This window comes from Vespa mandarinia, chromosome 10 (genome assembly GCF_050613455.1).
Source record: "Vespa mandarinia isolate Hongniang chromosome 10, ASM5061345v1, whole genome shotgun sequence".
NCBI classification, from domain to species: Eukaryota; Metazoa; Arthropoda; class Insecta; order Hymenoptera; family Vespidae; genus Vespa; species Vespa mandarinia.
Window position 1 is genome coordinate 5,677,501 of NC_140819.1, and position 7,500 is coordinate 5,685,000.

A 7,500-nucleotide genomic window follows, 5' to 3' on the forward strand; every position below is an offset into this window, starting at 1 on the left:
AGAGAACGATTAAGACCCGGTCCCATAAGTTTCTAATCATTGAAAGTGTGTACTTAAAACAATTTATGGATGTTAACGTCTCGTAACGTTGACTTCTTGTTACGGGTTTAGCTTTACATAGATGCATGCACTCGGATTTATCGATGCAATTGATACCGTACGATGCAAATGGATCGTGTGTTAAATTCAAACGTGACAAGATATTGTATATTATATAGCATTGACATTACCGATTAGATAGTTAAACGAAGAAGTATGCCTAATAAATAAATAAAATGTTCGTAGATACGTTTCTTATTACGAGTGTGTAATAAATAATTCATCGTAATCACATTGTTATCAATTTTTGTTCTTTTTTTTTCTTTTTTTTTTTTTTCAATGATAATTCCTAAAGAGATCTTCGTGCAGATTTATGACTTCGTAAAAAGTTATGATCTCGTACGAAAAAAAAAAAAAAAAAAAAGAGTAAAGGACAAAATGTATACCCAAATAAAAAAACGTGAATGATTCTGATCAGAATATAGAAAATGATACGTGAAAATGATACGTTGTGTCACGTTTCTACAGAGAGAAATATAACGCAAGACAATTGGAACGTCGAGATTAGATCGAGATCGACGACGAATAAGGAAAGAAAAGTTATAGGAAATGATTGAAGGAAATGAAGACGCGGAATAAGATAAGAAAAAAAAAAAAAAAAAAAAAAAAAGAAAGAAAATAGGGAGGAAAGGTAGAAACGTAGAAAAGTTAAGTGGAAGATAGAAGTTAGAGATGTGGCTTACCGCATACTCGGCACTCCGTACGTCACCGGACGCGAAAGGATAAATACCTACGATTAGCGATTTATTTGAATTCCCGATGCACGCCTCTTTAGTCCGGGTCCCTTCGATACATGCCGATTGCGCCTTGCGAGAGCACAAGTTTGCCCTCTTCTCTATCTTTCTCTATCTTTCTTTTAAAGCCTTAAGAGACTCTACTAGCATCCTCCGGCACCACCTTCACCTCCTCCACCTCTATCTGTACCTACACCTCAACCACCTCTCTTTTCATCTTTTTCTTCTTCCTTCTTCTTCCTTCTTCTTCTTTCTTCTTTTTCTTCTTCTTCTTCTTCTTCATCTTCTTCTTCTTCTTCTTCTTTCCTCATCGTCGTCGTGCTCGGTCGCAAGGAGCGTGCGGTATGCGACTGCTGCAGGCGCGATTACCCACGACGTGGATTGTCAAAACCTCCGAGGAGGCACGTGGTTTACCGTTAAGCCAGGTCTTCTTCGCCTATCGAATATTCGACCTTAGACCTGGCGACGTTGCTGTGGCGTGAACGCGGAAATGCAGATGTATGTATATGTGTATATATGTTTATATATATTTTGTGTATGTGTCTATGTGTGTGTGTGTGTAAGTAAGTGAATGAGTGAATGTATGTGTGCGGACGTACATATAAGTATATATATATATATATATAGTATGTGTATATATATATATATAGTATGTGTATGTGTATAGATCTCCGTATATATGTAGTACTATGTGTATGTATATATGTAGTGTGTATATGTAAACAAGAAATGTAGACAAAATACAAGTAAATTTTCGCATGAATAAATTTAATCAGTATAATATTATTCGATATTAGTTATTTAGATATTCATATCGGTAGGTATTTCAGAAGGCGGGTCGGCGGGAAAGAGGGGGTGAGAGGGGAAATAAAAAGAAAAAAAAAAACAAAATGTATATATATATAATAGAAAAAAAAAAAAAGATGCGTTGAAATTTAGAATAGATCATTTTATATTACATGTGAATTTAGAATAATCATTTTATATTACATGTAATATTATTTTAATCGTTTATAACGCCATGTAATCACTGTGCAATACACTGTACATTACGTGTGTATCCGTTATTCTTATAATTTTATTTCATTTTATCGGCAGAAACTTCTTAGTTAATGATTCGTATCCGAAGTTTTTGATGCTTTTCCTTTTATTTTTTTTTTCTTCCTCTTCTTTTTTTCCCCTCTCTGACAAGTATAATTTATATATAATATACTACGTTGCTGTGGCCTGAATGCGGAAATGCATATATATATATATATATATATATATATAAGAAGTGTATACAATGTTCAAGTATATTTTAAACTTAATTAATAATAATTTAGGTATAATTTTTTTTTTTTAAGTATAATTTATATATAATATATTTAGCATATAATATAATTATATTATTTACCGGGTATATATATATATATGAATTATAGTAGAATATAGAAATTATTATAATTTCTTATTAATTATTATTAATTATAATTATAATTATTATTAATTTTTAATATTCAATTAAATTGTATTAAAACGCATTAATATTAATTTGGAATTATATAATGGATTGAATAATGTATTAAACATATATATACAATATGCGAACTTGAAGGAGAGATAGAGAAAGAAAGAAAGAAAGAGAGCGAGAGGGAGAGGGAGAGAGAGAGAGAGAAATAGAAAAAATTTATTATATCGGATTATTTACAGAATTATTATTTTATCTTAGAATTCTTTTATTCAAGATTAAAAATCGAACGTTCGAACTGAACCATTTTAGAAACAGTAAGCAATGCGAAATTAGCCGGTCGGTGTTGTACAGTTACACGTTACGCTAACGAGACTTACTTCCGATTATAGCGAGGAGACTTCCATTGTTCGTTGGAAGCGGTTGAATTTTCTTCCTCTCTCTCTCTCTCTCTCTCTCTCTCTTTCTCTCTCTTTCTTTCTGTTGTCTTTGTCTCGCGTTCTACTAGTTCGACCACTCCCGCACGTCGCTCGATTTATCTATCCGCTTGTTGTTCGGTCCGTATAACAGATTAGATGGATTCCGTGTACCTAATCCTAAGAAAAGACTCGTTTACCGAGTCTTTGACCGAGAGATCAAGTCGATAAAGTGCGTTTAAAACTATCTTTACTTGAACAATCGATACTGCGCGACGTTTCGAAAGATTCACGTTGTATGTTTTCTTTTCTTTTTTTTTTTTTTCTTTTTTCTTTTTTCTTTTTTCTTTTTTTTTCTTTTTGTCGTTTTCTTCTTATTTGTTTTTATTTTTTATTTCTTTTTTTTTTTTTTTTCTCCTCTCGAGCTAGTTATCTCCATTCATATGGCATATATTTAACTTTGAAGTTTGGTATTACTTGTATATTTTTATGTATTAAAAAAAAAGAAAAATAAAAGGAGAGAAAAGATAAAAATAAAAAAAAAGATTATCGCGATACGTAACTCCCTCGAAGTTCTATTGATAAATATCTATGAAAATATTATTATATTGTTAATTAAGATACAGATGACATGATTTGCATGGTACATACGTAAGTGTTAGTGATTATTTATAATAATTATTATATTTTTTTTTCTTTTTTTCTTTCTTTTTTTTTTTTTTTTTTTTTTTTTTTTTATCTATATGTACTCGCAAATATTCAGAAGACTGGCGAAATCTATCAAAAAAAATAAAAAAAAAAAGAAAAAAGAAAAATATATTTATATATATATATTTCGTGAAAATATTATATTGTAAATTACAATATAGTACAGGATACATTTATACGGATCTTCCGATGATTTATAGTAATCATTCTTTCTCTTCCTGTTTTCTTTTTTTAAATTTTTTATACGCAAATATTCAGGAGACATCGCAATGTTATATATCAAAGGAGAAACTGCAACTCGCAGTTAATTCTAATTTCGAAACTTTCGAACGTCGTCGAATCGTTTGTCAATGGGCCAATCGGTTAAAAACCACTTTATAGAAACGGTGAAAAGAGACAGGGATAGAGAGGAGAGAGAGAGAGAGAGAGTGTGTGTATGTGTGTATGTGTGAAAGAGAGAGAGAGAGAGAGAGACAGGAACGTCGAACAGAGTCGTCCTCAGGTGCATCACGAATACTACGGCCATGCGTCTTGCCGGGCAGCATTGGCATTTAAATGTTAGCCGTATCTGCCCGATGGTATTTTACCATCATCCGCGGCTACATCTAACCGTTCTCCCGTGTGCACTACGTACAATTTCGAAAGTTAAATGTCAATGAGGAGGACGCTGAAAAGATGGTGGTAGTGGAGGAGGAGGAGGAGAAGGAGGAGGAGGAGGAGAAGGAGGAGGAGGAGGAGGGTAGGAGATGCCCCTTACGAACGATCATTATTTGATTCTTTAAAATTTGTCTTTTTCCTTCATCTTCTTTTTCTTCTTTATAAGAATATCAAAAGAATATAATCCGCGTACAAGCGGTGGCCATTTTATAATGGCCGCTACCATTTACGCCGTCATCTTTTCAAAATGGCCGACCTGGCGATCTATTCAAATTTAACGAGCTTACAAATTCGGATTAATATTTAAAAAAAAAAAAAAAAAAAAAAGAAATTCGTATCTATCACAACATATCGTTTAATAAATATTAATTATATAATAATTAACGTGATCGAACGTGATTGAAGGGATAAAATTGTTTAAAGGATTTTCATGGTAAGGAAAGTAAGGTTAGAATCGTGTCGCATTAAATGGCGACCACCGATCGGTCTTCTTGAATATCCAACAACACAGTGAAGGATCACCATCGCCATATCTTTGGTCGTCGTTTTATTCGTCCCGATAATATCGCAAGATGCTCACGTACAACGTTATACATATATATATATATATATATATATATATATATACATATATATACATACATATATATAAATATATATGTATATATATGTATGTATATTTCTCCTCCCCTTTCTCGTAGATGGATTTGCCGTTACAACGGCAATTAGTGGGGTTAAATGTTCTCGATACCGCGTACTCGTGCTCTGTTCGTTACGATTTGCACCGGAAGCGTAGAATCACGTTGGCTTGTATATTGGGAGGACGACAACGACGACAACGACGACAACAAGAACGACGACGACGACGACGACGACGACGAGAACGTCGACGACGAGGACAAGAACAAGGATGAGGAAGAAGTAATGGAGGACGATGAAAAAGAATATGAAAGAGAAGGAGGAAGGTGAATAAAAGGGTCGTGTGTAAGGATTCCTTACATGGACGCGTGGCATGGAGTTCACGACTTTACGTATAAAAGTAAATACGTGAAGTTCACTAGTAAAGAAGAAATAGAAGTAGAAGAAGAAGAAGAAGAAGAAGAAGAAGAAGAAGAAGAAGAAGAAGAAGAAGAAGATGCAATGAACAGAAGAAAAGAAAGAATGAAATAGAGAGAGAGAGAGAGAAAGAAAGAAAGAGAGAGAGAGAGAGAGAGAGAGAGAGAGAGAGATATAGGATAGATAGATAGATAGAAAGACATTCTCCAAAGTAGGAAGAGAAGAAGAGGCCTGTTTTATACGTCTCTGAGAGAAGGAAGGACTTAGCCGGTGCTAACGGTAGCCACCGATGGAGTTTAGTATGCGCGATCTGTTGCCACGACAGGAAACAGAATCCTTTCCATTACCAGCATCGTTGGTCGGCCGCGACACCGCAACGACTACCGGCATTGTTACGCTCTTACACCCGCGCTTCGATTGCATCCTTATCGTTTCTTCGGGATACCCTTTGCCTTGGACAGTTCAGCTTTGGTATTCAACAACTCTTCTTCTATCTTCGATTCTCTCTCTCCCTCTCTCTCTCTCTCTTTCATTCTTGATTTTCCTCCTCCGCCTTCTTCTTCTTCTTCTTCTTCTTCTTCGTCTTGGTTAGTTCGACAACTGCGTGTCGAATCGTCATTCTAATGAACGACTATATATGTATATATGTAATTTTTTGATGATTTTTCCTCAATCTTTCCTTTTTTTCTTCTTGTTTTTTCTTTTTTTTTATTTTCTTTTTTTTTTTTGATTTCTGTTCGTCGCTTTTCGTTCTTTTAATTTTTCCTCAATTTTCTTTCTTTTATTTTTTCTTTTTTTTTCTTCTTTTTTTTTTTTCTTTTTTTAACGTTTTGAGACATTGTTCGATCGATGATCACGCGACTAGTACGATCGTTGATCGTTACGTGAGGAGTGCACTCGTCTTTCTCGTTCACGGCCAATCTCTAAATCGTGTTTCTTAACTATTTTACTTAACGACCGTTTGATTGGCTTCTGTTAATTATTGTTAGCCTACTAGAGACTCTCTCTCTCTCTCTCTCTCTCTCTCTCTCTCTCTCTCTCTCTCTCTCTCTCTCTCTCTTATTGTTGGGAAAAAGTAACGGTACTGTGAGAGTTAAACGAGCCACGCGTCGCTTCGTTTCATCGAAAGAAAAGATTTTTATCTAAAACGAGCTAACCGACAACACATCAGGAATTACATTTCAGATTTATATTCTCGCACTCGATCATCGTATGCGTGTTCTTTACAAGAGGATACATAAATCCATCCTTCACGTCGCTATATAAGATAATAAAATTAGTAATGATGGGTGATAATTATATCGAAGGAAGAAAGAACAAAAAAAAATTTTTTAAAAAAAGAAAGAAAGAAAAAAACCAACGGATACTTTAGTTAAAATAATCATAATCGTTGTTATTGTTGTTGTTTGCGCTAAGATGATCTTGTATCTTGTTTTTCTAACTTTCTTTTTCCTTTTTTTTTTTTCTTTTTTTTTTTCCAAATTATAATATGTCGAAAATGTAATGTAATCTGTCATATATAAAAAAAAAAAAATATATATAATAAGAATTAGATGCAATATCAATTTCGAAATGTCGAACGTCTAAGAGAATCCTATATATTTTTCTAAAACAAATTCGTACATCTTCGTTCAAATTTGTCGCCCATATCTTCTCATCTTCCTGGGCCCGCCCCCCTCCCCCATCGCTTACCTTTTTCTTTCTTTCTTCCATTTCTTTTCTTTTCTTTTTTCTTTTTTTTTCTTTTTTATTTTTTTTTTTAATCGAACAAAAAAAAATCCATTCGGATCTCAATGGACGACTCTCGTATCATTACCGTTGATAAGATCCTTCATCAAGATTCATTCGATCGAGCCGGCCTAATATCCGTTGAAATTACGCGCTTACAACGATGTAATTGAAATCCATGTAATTCCATTTGCTATAATAATCAGGTGCAGGTGCGTGGTTATGAACGATCATTTTCTCGTCGTCGATGACGATGACGGTGGCGTCTACAATGGCGTCTACAATGGCGTCTACAATGGCGTCGACAATGGCGTCGACAATGGCGGCCATCTTTCTTTCTTTCTTTCTTTCTTTCTTTCTTTCTTTCTTTTCCCTTTCTTTTTATCTTTCTCTTTGTTAAATTCTCGACGTAAATCGCCAATAAACGATACATCCGCGTATAATTCCTTTGGCCTTGAAGAGAATTGATCATCGCGTTATCTACGCGAGGGAATCTCTTCACACCGATGGCGCCAACGCGGCCTAGTTGTAAAAAAAATGGAAAGGGATAGAAAGAAAGAGAGAGAGAGAGAGGGGTGGTAGGGAGAGAGGTGAGGGAGGGAGGGAGGGAGGGAAAGAAGGGAGAGAAAGAGAAGTGAAACTAATTGCTGGC

At 34.5% G+C, this 7,500-nt stretch overlaps 1 protein-coding gene across 12 annotated transcripts in view; it reads left to right on the forward strand.

Moving 5' to 3' along the window:
- sano (CABIT domain-containing protein serrano) overlaps nucleotides 1-7,500 on the forward strand; it is a 169,678-nt gene that overhangs the window by 68,500 nt on the left and 93,678 nt on the right. The window lies entirely within an intron of this gene.